Genomic DNA, 13,275 nt, shown 5'->3' with positions numbered 1-13,275 from the left:
TCTTGAGATGTTCCGTGCCTTACCCAATTTTTTTTTTAAAGATTGATTGATTGATTGATTTATACATGCATACATACAAGCACTGGGTACAGTCAAAAGCGCGGGAGGGTGAGAGAATTCACCAGAGCCAGAGCGGGGAGCAGAGCAGGCAGAAGGACCAAAGTACACTGCTGAGGGGAGCAGCGGGCGGCAGAAGAGGTCTGCGCGCCATGTGGGACCCTCCTCCGGTGGCGGGGGAGCAGCCGGGGATCGAACCGGCCCTGCAGAGGCTGCGGGCAGCTTTGCAACCCAGCGCTCAACCGCTGCGCCACCAGGGAGGCCCCCTTACCCAATTTTACATACCAAGTTACCAAAAGAAATCAGCTCTTTTAAACCAGGATTACGTCATTTTGACTATGTCGCCACCAGTTTTGGGATTAAAATGTAAACGAAAATACAGGGTCTTACTTTTCCATTCACAAATTTTGTTAAATTATAAGGATTATCATCTAGCATATCACCTGTATTTTAAACATAAACATAAAAGTTACCTCATCATCACAGATATCCTGAACAATAAAAAATTTAAAATCTTTTCAGAACAAATTTACAAGGTAGTAATATTAAAGCAATAGAATGCCAGAGAAAACCCTGAATTAAGTATAAACTGAAATGACTGAATTAATTCTAAAGTGACTGAGTTAACCTCAAACAGTAAAGAATAAATATTCAGTATATTTAGCATCACCAAGACAACAGTTAAAGATTTCTCTTTACGAACAGGAATAATCTGAGATCTACTCTTCCTGAAGTGGACCAACGATGAAAATAGCCAAATTTGAACATCAGCAGAAGTTCCAGTCTGCTGATGCCTGACCTCTGTAGCTCAGGGAAACAAAAGCCCAAAGTAACAAAATGTTGATGCATGGTGTGCATGTGCCTGAGTAAAGTCACGTGGATCACTGAGGCCTTGCTGGGCTGAGTGAGAGTGGGGAGATGGAAGACGCGTGTGGGAAAGGCTGATCCCTTCTGAGAAGTGAGAAGGTTTTACTGCTCAGCTAGAAAGGAACTTTTGAAGGTTATACTTGACCTGAACTAAGGGGAAAAAAACAAAAAAACAGGAATAAGGCAAAGATGCCTGCTGTCATCACTTCTGTTTAATTTAGTATTAGAAGTTTTGGCTAGTGCAATCAAATAACAGAAAATAAAGGGAATCTAAACTGGGCCTCCCTGGTGGTGCAAGGAGTTAAGCAACTCACTGTGAAGCAATCTGCCGCCTCTGCAGCACAAGTTTGATCCCTGGCCAGCCAGGGAGAAACCACATGGCACGGCAGATCTCTCCTGTCTCACCTGCTGCTCCCCTCAGCAGTGTATTTCGTCAGTCTGCCTGTTCTGTTCCCCACTCTGTCTCTGGTGAATTCTCTCGCCCCCCACATCTCTGAACTGTACCCCAGCTCTTGTATGCATAAATAAATACATCAAAAAAGGGGGGGAATCCAAATTGGAAAAGAAGCAAAATTATCACTTCAATTGTAAAGAATAAGTGTTCTATTGCTAGGAAGAACAAAGGCTTAAAATAAAAATTAGGGTTATTTAAAAAATTAAGTTATGAGCTTATGGACCAAAACTATGATAAAACTATGATAAAAATTCAGGAAAAGTAATCTTGAGAAGATGGAATTAAGCTTTTGTGACTGGGATAGGTTGGGGCGGGGGAGATTGATTTCTTCTTGGTAACGCCACTCTCTGCTACACTTACCTGTCAATGGAGGCTCCTGAATATCCTCTGGAAACGGAGTATTTAATATCCTTGCAATTTCATATCCCTCTTTCCCCAAACTATCTTTATTCCAACCTTAATTCATGCTAAACTTAAATTAACACTTCAGGATTGAGCTGCACTTTAGGGCACAATTTTGACTGCTGTTCCATGGATGTTGTATTGCCTAAAAGGAATCCCAGGAAGATTAGCTCTCAGGAATAGAAATCCGAACAGGTGTTGCTTCTGGTAAGGAAGAAGCATGAGGGTACTTTTCTGGGAGGAAGATGTTCTGCATCTTACCCAGGCTTTGCTTGCGCGGGTGCATACATTTCTCAAAACTCAGCTGAGAGTTACAGCACGGAATCTGAGCGTGTCATTGGATGCCGTCATAACAGCCTCTCGCCGGCCGCCGGCAGCAATCCCGAGGGCGGGGCGCGGCCGCCTCAGGGGGGTGTGCGCGGCGCTTACCTGCGGCGCTTACCTGCAGCCCTCGGGAGGACGCGCGGCCGCCCGGCCCCGGGGTCCTGGCAGCACGCTGGGCGCGGGGGTCTCGCAGGACCTCGCTTCGCGGGATCGGGTCTTCCCGCAGCCCGTGAGTGCGGAGTGGCCCGCCCCACCCGGCCCGCCCGGCTCCGGGACCAACCCGGGCCCAGCCCGAGCCCGGGGGTGGGAGGCGCCGCCGCGCACGCGCAGCTCCCTCCGGCGCCGGGCCCGGTCCCAACCCGGGGCGCCCGCCGCCCGCCTCGGGGCTGCGCTCCCTCCCGGCCGCGTCAGGGCGGTCACCCCCAGCCCGACCGCGGGAGTCAGCTGCGCCCGCGGCACCCCCAGCCAGCCCGGAGGAGCCCCCGAAATCCCGCGACGTTTGACAAGGCGGCGGGATTTGGGGGCGTCGGGAGAGCTGGGGGTGCAGGGGGGGTGAGCCTTCAGCTGCGGGGCGGGGCGGGGCGGGCCCGGCGCCCCCCACTTCTCCCCCCCAACCCCCCCCTCCCCGGACCCGGGTGCGGCCAGAGCAAAGGTCAGCCCCGGGGAGCCTGGTGGCTGTTGCAGAGGGAACAAAGCTGAATGCATGAGTTCCAGGAGAGCTGTGGCAAAGGGCAGGCTTGTGGGAAAGAATCTGGAGAAAGGAATTTCATAAATGGCTAGGCGAAGATAGGAATGAATTTAAGTAAAAGAAAATTCTAAACAAAAGCCTATTGCCACTCAATTCGAATTTATTTTTTCTCTCTTAAGTAAACAGAATTTTCTTCGATGTTGAGTCTACTCAACATGAAGTTATAAGCGGGTTTTCCTTTATCTTTAATGTAGTCTGTTTTGTAATTTTAAAAAGATTGAGTTTTTTTTTAATCAGGATTTAACATAAACATAGTCTTCTCGACATTAAGAGAGAAGCTTTGTTCAGAACTATGTAAACTTCTTTACTATTTACTTTTTACTTTACTATCTACTTTAAAATCTTTCATTGTCACTTTAAGTAGATAATTGAGTATTAAATTTCATAATGATCTGTATAATTCTAGACGGGCGCCTGGAACAATCTCAAAAAGATTTGTTTTCTTTCCTAATGAAATGAAAGCCATTAATCTAAAGAGGCTTATTTGGTATGTCAAAGTGGATGAAAGTATCCTCAATTGAAAAGCAATACTAAGCCTCCTTTATTTGTATTTTGTAATTATAGGTTGCTCCTACCTGCCTGTGAATATGCAGGTGCCTCTCTTTTTCCTTCTCTTTTTCCCAACGAACCTGTCCTTTTAAAATGTAAAATAATAAATATAGGTTACAAGTGTTCTAAATTCTAATGAAATTCTTAAAATGTCCTAGTATAATGTGAAATTCTTTGAAGGAACTTTGCTGCTATGTGTGGGAATTCTGTGAGCACAAACCTGGGAAATTGGAAACTCGGTAGTTGGCAGGGGCCGTTGAAAACTTTCTCCCCAACCCTGTTCTGGAGGAGGTCAAAGAAATGCTAGACCAACTCCAAAATAAGCCCAAGAACAGAGAGAAGGATTTCTGAGATAACTCACTAAACACTCGGGCATACAGATATTGCAGCCCCACAGATGCTAAGCAGAAGTAGGAGCAGTCTGGTAACAGCCATTGCTGGCAATCATAGTGACAAGGCAGCACACGTGCAATCACCACACTCAAGTGCAATGCAGCCTCCCAGTCAAGCAAAATTCCATCCCAGAGCTTGAGCCTAGTGATGCAGACCTAGCTTCTCCCCAGGAAGACTCAGGCTTCATAGATTGCAACCTGTTGTAGAAAGGAGCGTCAGGGAGGCGGCATGGGAGGACAACCTAAGCACAGAATATAGCTTGCTGTGGAACAAAAGAAGAGAGGGTAGAGGTTACAACTTCACTCTTCAAACTGAAATTGAGTATTAAAGCCACACACTCAACTGCCCCCTCTCACACCAAGGTAAACTAAAGAGAAACAAACAAAACTAAATCCCCACTACTACATCTATGCACTTACACAACTCACAACACATATCAACTAAGGCAACACTCATGCTTAGGAAACAAGGAACATCTGAACACAAGGTAGAAAAGCAAAATGAGAACAGAAGTCCTGAGAAAAATTTAAAGGATACAGGAACCAAAGACCTATCAGACTTCAAAACAAAAGGCTAACAAATGCTAAATGAACTACTGGACAGTTAGTCAAAAACAGATAGGGAGGTACAAGATCTTAGAAAGAAGATGCAAAAAGAAAGACAGTTCTTCACCAAAAGATTAAATATATAAAAAGATGACAAAAAGAGACTCTGAATGAAATGCAAATAAATTTAGACAGCACTTTACTCAGAATTCAATGGGTAGAAGAAAAAATTTCAGAAGTAGACCACTCAAATGAACAAAGAGAAAGAATTAGGACAAAGGAAAAATAAGGAAACTATATCATACTCAATTAGAAGAAGACACTTTCTGCTCCCATTTCTCTCTCTTGACCCTCAAGACCCTAATTGTAAAGAAATAATAACTGAAAATTTCCCAAACTTAAAGAATGAATGTCCAGGAAACAGGGTGCCCACATTCTAAGTGCAAAAAAACCTACATCTAGATATATTATTGTCAAAGAATCAAAAATCAAACAAAAAAAATTTGCAGAAGCAAGGATAAAATAACTTTACAAAGGCCCCCCAAATTAGGTTTTGCCTGGACCTCAGCCCCAGACACTGTCTAGATGAGAGAGAGTGGAAGGAAGTGTTCACAATCCTAATTGACAATAAATACCAGCCAAAAATACTCTACCCAGCAAAATTATCATTCAAGTATGTAGGTGAAATAAAGTTTTTTCCTGCCAAACAGGAACTAATGGAATTTATTACCACCAGAACTTCCTTTCAAGAAGAAAAGAAAAAATGAAGCACAAATTCCTTAGTAAAATGACAATATCAGTGCAACACCAGAAGCATAAGCAAGAATATATGAATCAACAACAAAACACTAAGTGGGAGGAAGAAATGGACAGAACCTGAGAAGTGAAAAGTTGGACAGCAAACACCAGTTCATAAAGGAATTAAGATATTGGAATTTAAGTAAAAATCCATGGTGACCACAACCCAAAAATCCAGAATAGAAACCTATAGATGAAGAAACCAAGAAATTATAGAAATACTAAGTAAAGCCATCTAGAGTGACCAGAGAGAAACAAATGGAAAAAGAAACAACAGGAAAATGAAATAATAAAAAAAAAAAAAATGAGACTCAGTACTCAGTCACTAGCGCCTGGGCATCAGACGCAAGCCTCAGTATGGGTTTTGTAGGGGCCACCTTTTCACTACATTCCCCCAACTGCACCCAAGAAGGAATCCTGCTCATTGCTCAGGCAACAGCATATCCCACCAGACCGGTGCCCCAGCCTAGGACTCACAGGACCTTGTTCTACATCAGGGATGCTCAGCAACCCCCTACTAAGCACCCTTGAATCCAGGCCCCAGCCACCAGCTCCTTTGGAGCAGACGCAAACCCCAGTCAAGGTCGTTGCAGGACCCAGCTGTTCAATGTAGGCCCCCAGCCACAAGGGGAAATACATCCAATTCAGCACTCAGCCACCAGCGCCTGGGAAGCAGACACAAATGCCAGTCTGGGCCTTGCAGGATGTAGCTTTTCACTGCGGGCCACAAGCTGCACCTGGGAAATGCTCAGACACGACCACTTAGGGCTTAGGGCAGACACAAGCCCAGGTTGGGGCCTTGCAGAATGTAGCTTTTCACCTTGGACCACTAGCCACACACAGGTAGTACATCCCATTCAGCAATCAGCTTTGGGAGCAGATACAAGCACCAGTCTGGGCCTTGCAGGACCTAGCTTTTCAACATATGCCCCCAGCCACTTGGGAAGTGCATCCCACTCAGCACTCAAGCCACCAGCACCTACACAGCACACTCAAGCCCAGCCTGGGCCTAATACGGCCTCCTTCTATATCAGGGGTTTTCACCAATCCTCTGTCTCCTTAACCATCAGAAACAGGTCCTGAGCTACTGCTCCTGAGTGAGGCAAGATCCCAGCAACTCAGCCTCTTGACCCAGCATCCCCCCAACCCTCCAAGCCACCGGAACAAAGTCTGGAATTGTTTCGGGGGAGGTTCTAGCACCATGTCAGATCCCCAGTAGTTATGCCCACCATCAATTTATGCACAACAAAGTCCCAACTAAAGCAGTGGAAACCAAAAGCAAACAATGGGGAGAAAGAAAAACACAAATGGCCAAGCAACCCCTCAAGGGAAAAATACACCAGAGAGAAAACAGAATTCAGAGTCACACTACAGAGACGTGGAGGAGCTTCTTTTATTATCAGACTTAGAATTTAACATAGCTGTAATCAAGAAAGCTAAAGAATGGGATCAACACAAAGAAAACTCAGAAAAGGAAATGAATACTATGAGAAACACATTAAATAAACAGAAGAGTAAATCTGAGACATTAAGCAAGAAAATAATGGAGTTGAAGGGAAAGCAAAACATTTGGGAAAATTCATAGAAGTAGAATAAATCAAATGGAAGAATGAATCAGTGATCTGGAAGTGTAAAAGAGGTAAGAAGATAGAAAAAGAGAGAAACAAAAGAAAAAGAATGAAGAAACTCTTCCAGAATTATCTGACACTATGAGAAAAGGAAATAGAAGAATCATAGGAATCCCAGAAGGAGAACAGAGAGAGAGGGGAACTGAGACCCTACTTAGGGAAATAGTAGAGGAGAACTTCCCAAATTTGAAGAAGGAAGTGAATATAAACATACAAAGAGCACAGACAACACCTAGCTACCTAAATGAAAGGAAAATCACAGCAAGACACACATAAGAATAAAAACTCAAGAGTCCAAGACAAAGAAAAAGTAACAAAGCTGACAAGGGAGAAGAAATACATAACCTATAAATTAAACTAACATCGAATTAAACTAACATCAAATCCCTCTAAGGGCAAAAAGAAAATGGAAGGGCCTCCCTGGTGGCACAGGGGTTAGAGACACTGCCACCAAGCTACTACCAGCCACTGCAGTAGAGTTTGATCCCAGGTCCGCCAGGGAGCAACCCACAAGTCTCAGCAGACCTCTCCTGCCTTGCTTGCTGCTCCCCTCAGCAGTGTATTTCAGTAGATCTGCCAGTTCTGCTCCCCACTCTCTCCGGTGAACCCTCTCAACCCCCCCCCACCTCTGGTAGACATCCCAGCTCTTATATGCATAAATAAATAAATCTTTTTTAAAAAGAAGAAAGAAAATGGAATGACATATTCAAAATACTAAAAAAAAAAAAAAAAAAAAAAGCCAGCCAACAGTATTCCATTCTACAAGGATCTCCTTCCTGTGTGATAGAAAGATAAGGATCTTCTCTCACAAAGAAAACCTTAGGGAGTTTGTATCTACTAAACACCCCCAGCCAACATATATTAAAGGAAGCCTTAGGATCTAAACCAGAGGCAAAACTAACACAAAGAACTGAATAAAATATTAAATAGAATTGTTAGGGGGAAAGGATGTCCTGAGCTAATTCCATGCAGGCTTTGTGGACTCCACCCCCACTCCAGACCAAAGCCATCAAGACATTGAGAAAGACAAATCCCATCACCACCAAAGGGAAGGTGGCTGGGACCTGAGGGTGGAGTTAAGCAGCCAGGTTTGGTATAAAAACCAAACACGTGGGCCTTGAGGGGCTCGCTCTCTCACTCGCCTCCTGGCTTCATGGCTCCTGGCTTGCAGCCAGCTCTCAGAGTGCCATTTGGGATTCCAGATTGGCGGATCAGGTAGGACACATTTAAAACTTTGTCTCCCACTTTTCTCCCTGAGTTGTACATTTCCTCATTTGTCCTTCCCTTGTAAATAAACCTTTTATTAACCGTTCATGTGTGCCTGCAGTAGAGTATTGGTAAGTCCTTTTAAGAGCACGGGTGAGGACCCACAGTCAGGCAACCTGTTTTGTATTGGGGCTGCCCTATAACAGTTTGGCGCCCAACGTGGTTTCCAAGTTACACCAGCGGTTGACCAGCCCAAAGTAACATTCCTTGTGTTGGTCACCATAAGCACACTAGGTCTGCAGGACTCGCAGTGTAACTCTTTGTCTCAAGTCCTGAAAAGTCTGTTTTTTTCCTGTGCGTACAGCTCTTGTGGGTGTGTTTTTGACTCAAATATGGCCTCAACCATGAGCTTATACAGTTTCATCCCTAGCTTGAGTTCTTTCAGTTTCCTTCCAGCCTTGAATTTAAGTAGCCTTCTTCCATTAAATATTACCACCAGTTTCATTAATGTAAATAATTTGAACCACAAAGCTAGGAACAAAATGGCAGTGACAGACATTTACATGACAGCAATGACTCTAAATGTTATTGTTGTGGACTCATCAATAAAAAGACACAGAGTTTCTAGTTGGATATGAAACAGAATCCAAGCTTCTGCTGCCTCTAGGAACCACACCTAAGTACCAAGGATTTACACAGACTGAAAGTAAAGGGACTGAAAACAATCCTGCAAGCACAAAGGCAACTAAAGGAAGGTGGGGCAGCCATACTTACATTGGACAAAATAGACTTCTAGCTTAAAAAGGTGACAATAGACAAGGATGGACACTATGGAAAGATGAAGGGAACAATACAATAGGAAGTCATAACACTCATAAATATATACCACCAAATGAAAGAGCAGCAAAATAAATCAGACAACTATGATCAAATTTGAAAATAGATATTAGATAAATACATATGTGGTGGAAGAATCCAATACCCCACTCTCACCAATGGATAGAACAAAGTGACAAAATCAAGAGACATAATAGCTTTAAATAAAGAATTAGACCATACGGACTTAATCAACATCTACAGGTCCCTGCATTTCCCCCCAAAAGAACACACCTTTTTCTCAAGTGTATACAGGACTTTCTCCAGTATTGACAACATAAGGGCCACAGACAAATTATTCTCAAATTCATGAAGACTGAAATCATACTAGTATCTTCTTGGACCACAAAGATATCAAACTAGAAGTCAACTACAAAAAGAGAGCAGGGAAAATCTCTAATATGTGGAGAATGAACAGCATACTGCTGAATGACCACTGGGTCAATGAGGAACTCAAAGAAAAAATAAAAAATATACCTCCAGACACATGACAATGTGGACACAACCTTCCAGAATGTATAATACAGCAAAAGCAGTTCTAAGAGGGAAATATATAGCAATATAGGCCCACATCAAGAAACAATAAAGAGCCCAAATAAACAACCATCTCGAGGAACAGAAAAAGAAGAATAACAACAACAACCAAAAAACCCCCCAAAAGCCTTTAAAATGAAGGAAATAATAAAAATTAGAACTGACATAAATTAATAGAAATCAAAAGTTCAAAAGATCAATGAAACCAAAAGCAGGGTCCTTATAAAAATAAAATAGATAAACCTCTGACTAGGCTCACTAAGAAAAAAAAGGGGAAATACTCAAATAGGATCAAAATGAAAGAGAAGCTGCAACAGAGACTGTGGAAATTCAGAAGACACTAAACGATTACTATGAACATTTACATGCAAACAAGTTCAACAACCTAGATGAGATGGACAAATTCTTAGAATTATACAATCATCCAATGTGGGTCTGCTAGAATTAAAGAGCAGTTTAAGCCACCATTCTGGCTATGCAATTCAGCCTTCCCTGCACAAAGTCCATTTGGCCCAGCCAATTATTGACCTCACAGAGGCACCTCTTAAGTTAAACAAGAGCAAGATGCTTAATCCCCTGGGAGGATGGGTACGCATCACGAGGCAAGACCAGGAACGCCTGGGGAGTCGTTGACTGATAGGTAACTTTGCCTCCCAGAGAATCATCAGCAGAATGCCTTGTTAACAAACCAGGTGCAAAGTTTGATTCAACCTTCAAACATTGAGCCTTGAAACTGAGCTATAAATCTAATTTTGATTTACGGACTCCATTCCCCAAAAGTCTAGATAACCTAATTATACATTCCTTCCTCCTAACTTTTCTCTCTTTGTTCTCCTGCCCTGCGTAACTGACTCTGTAAAAACACTCACTGAATAAAAAAGCCAGGTTCTGCCTTCTCTGCAGCATCCTGTCAGAACAGTTTGCTCCACAGCTCCCATTTCTTTGACAGTGTGGTGTTGCCTTACACAGCAGTCTAAGACTGAATAAAGAATAGAAAACACAAGCAAACTAATTAAATACATGGAAATTGAAACACTAATCAAAACTCTCTCAAGAAACTAAAGTCTAGGACTAGATGGCTTCACAAATGAGTTCTACCAAACTTTCAAAGCTGAATAAACACCTGTCCTGCTAAAACTCTTAAAAAAAATTGAGCGAGAAGGAATACTTCCAACATATTTTATGAGGCCAACATTACACTAATACCAAAACCAAAGCCAACACGTAGAAAGAAAAACCACAGACCAATTTCCCTAATAAACAAAAATGCACAAATCCTCAATAAAATCTTAGCAAACTGAACCCAACAATGCACTAAAATAATTATATATCACAACCAAATCAGAATTACACCAGGACAAAGGGTGTTTCCACATCCAAAAATCAATGTAATTCACCACATCAACAAAAAGGAAGAAAAAAACTGTGATCATATCAATATATTCAGAGAAAGCATTTGATAGGATTCAATATGCATTTACAGTGAAAACCCTTAAAAAACTGGGAATAAATGGAATACATATTAATATTATAAAAGCCTAATATGACAAACCCACAGTTAGCATCACTCTCAGTGATTAAAAAAACTGAAAATTTATACACTAAGATCCAGTACTAGACAGGGATGTCTGCTTTTACCAGTACTATTCAACATTGTATTGGAAGTCTCAGATAGAGCAATTAGGCAAAAGAAAGTTTAAAAAGGAATCCAAACTGGGAAAGAAGAAATAAAGCTAATTATTTGGAGACTATATAATAAATACATAATCCTAAAAACTCCACAAAAAACTAATTAAACAATAAACCAGCTCAGCAAAATGGTAAAATACAAAATCAACAAGATTCACTTGCCTTCCTGTATGCAAATAATGAGGTAGAAGAGGAAGAAATTTACAATCATGCCCCCCCTCAAATTAAATACCTAGGAGTAAAACTAACAAAGGAGGTGAGGGGAAAGATACCCCTGTTCATGGATTGGAAAAATCAACATTGTCAAGACTGCCATTTAATCCAAAGTAGTTGACAGATTCAATGCAATCCCAATAAAAATCTCAATTACATTCTTTAAAGAAATGGAACAAATATTACTGAAATTCATATGAAACAACAAAAAATTCCAAATAGCAAAAGTTACCCAAAAGGGGGGGGGGAATAAATACTATAAAACCATAATAATTAAAACAGCATGGTAGTGGCACAAAAATAGACACACAGACCAATAATAGAATTGAGACCACATACATCTGGACAGCTAACCTACAACAAAGGAGCAAAGAATATATACTGGAATGAAGAAAGCCTCTTCAATAAATATGTTGGGAAGGTGGACCGCCACATGCAAAAGAATGAAACTAGACTACTCTCTCATAATATACACACACAAAAAAACTCAAAATGGATAAAAAGTTTGGATGTAAGACCTGAAACCATAAAACACATAGAAGAAAACAGGCAAAATGCTCCATGACATGAATTTCAGAGTTTTGTACCTGGCAGCAAGAAAAACAAGAGAATATAAACAATTGGAACTATGTCAAATGAAAATCTCCCATGCAGCAAAAAAAAAAACTATAATTTAAATGAAGAGACACCCTACCAAATGGGAGAAAATATTAGCACACCTTGTATCTGTCAGGGACTGATCTGAGACCTACAAAAAACTCATACAACTCAGCAAAGAAAACAACCCAGTCAAAAATGGGCAGAGGAGCTAAATAAGCAAATCGCCAAAGATGACATACAAATGGCTGGCTAATAAGCACATGAAAAAAAATGTTCATCATCACTTATCATCAGGGAAATACAAATCAAAACCTAAATGACATACCACCTCACACGTGTGAGAATGGCCTATATTAAAAATACCAGAAACAGCAAGAACTGGCAAGGATGTGGCAAAGAAGGAGCCCTCTTGGGCCTCCCTGGTGGTGCAGGGGTTAAGACAGCAACCTATGAAGCAATCCGCAGCCACTGCAGCACGAGTTCAATTCCCGGCAGGCCAGGGAGAAACCCACATGGCGCGGCAGACCTCTCCTGTCTCGCCCGCTGCTCCCCTCAGCAGTATACTTCCATCCGTCTGCCTGTTCTGTTCCCACTCTGTCTCTGGTGAATCCTCTCACTCCTGCATCTCTGGCCTGTACCCCAGCTCTTGTATAAAAATAAATAAATCTTAAAAAAAAAAAAAGGAGCCCTCTTACACTGCTGGTGGGTTTACATAGCACATCCCTTATGTAAAGCAGTGTGGAGCTTCCTCAAGACTAAAAATGGATCAGACATACAATCCAGCAATTTCACTTCTAGGTATCTTCTCAAAGTATACAAAAACACTATTTCAAAAGGAAACCTGCACTCCTATGTTTGTTGTATCACTGTTTACAATAATCAATCTACAGATATAGCCTAAATGCCCCAAAACAGATCATTGAATCAAGAAGGTATGATATATATACACACAATGGAATACTACTCAGCAGATAAACTCATCCATTTGCGACAACACAAATGATACTGGAAGGGATTGTTCTAAGTGCAGTGAGCCACAAGGAGAAAGAAAAATACCAGATGGTTTCACTTATTTGTGGAAACAGTGAATCAAAGAAAGGGTCAGACAGAGACAAATATTAAAAACAGATCTCCCTGGTGACAGGGGTTAAAGTCTCAGAGCTATCAAGCTCTTGCCAGCCACTGTGGCATGAGTTTGATCCCCAGCCTGCCAGGGAGCTACCCACATGGCACAGCAGACCTCTCCTGTCTTGCCTGCAGCTTCCCTCAGCAGTATATTTCAGTAGATATGTCTGTTCTGTTCCCCACTCTGTCTCTGGTGAATTCTCTCACCCCCCCATACCTCTGGCCTACACCCCAGTTCTTGCATGCATAAATAAATATAAATAAAAA

This window comes from Talpa europaea (assembly GCF_964194135.1).
Source record: "Talpa europaea genome assembly, chromosome: 1".
Taxonomy (NCBI): Eukaryota; Metazoa; Chordata; class Mammalia; order Eulipotyphla; family Talpidae; genus Talpa; species Talpa europaea.
The sequence above is the reverse complement of the archived record's forward strand: the minus strand, read 5'-3'. Positions refer to the sequence as shown.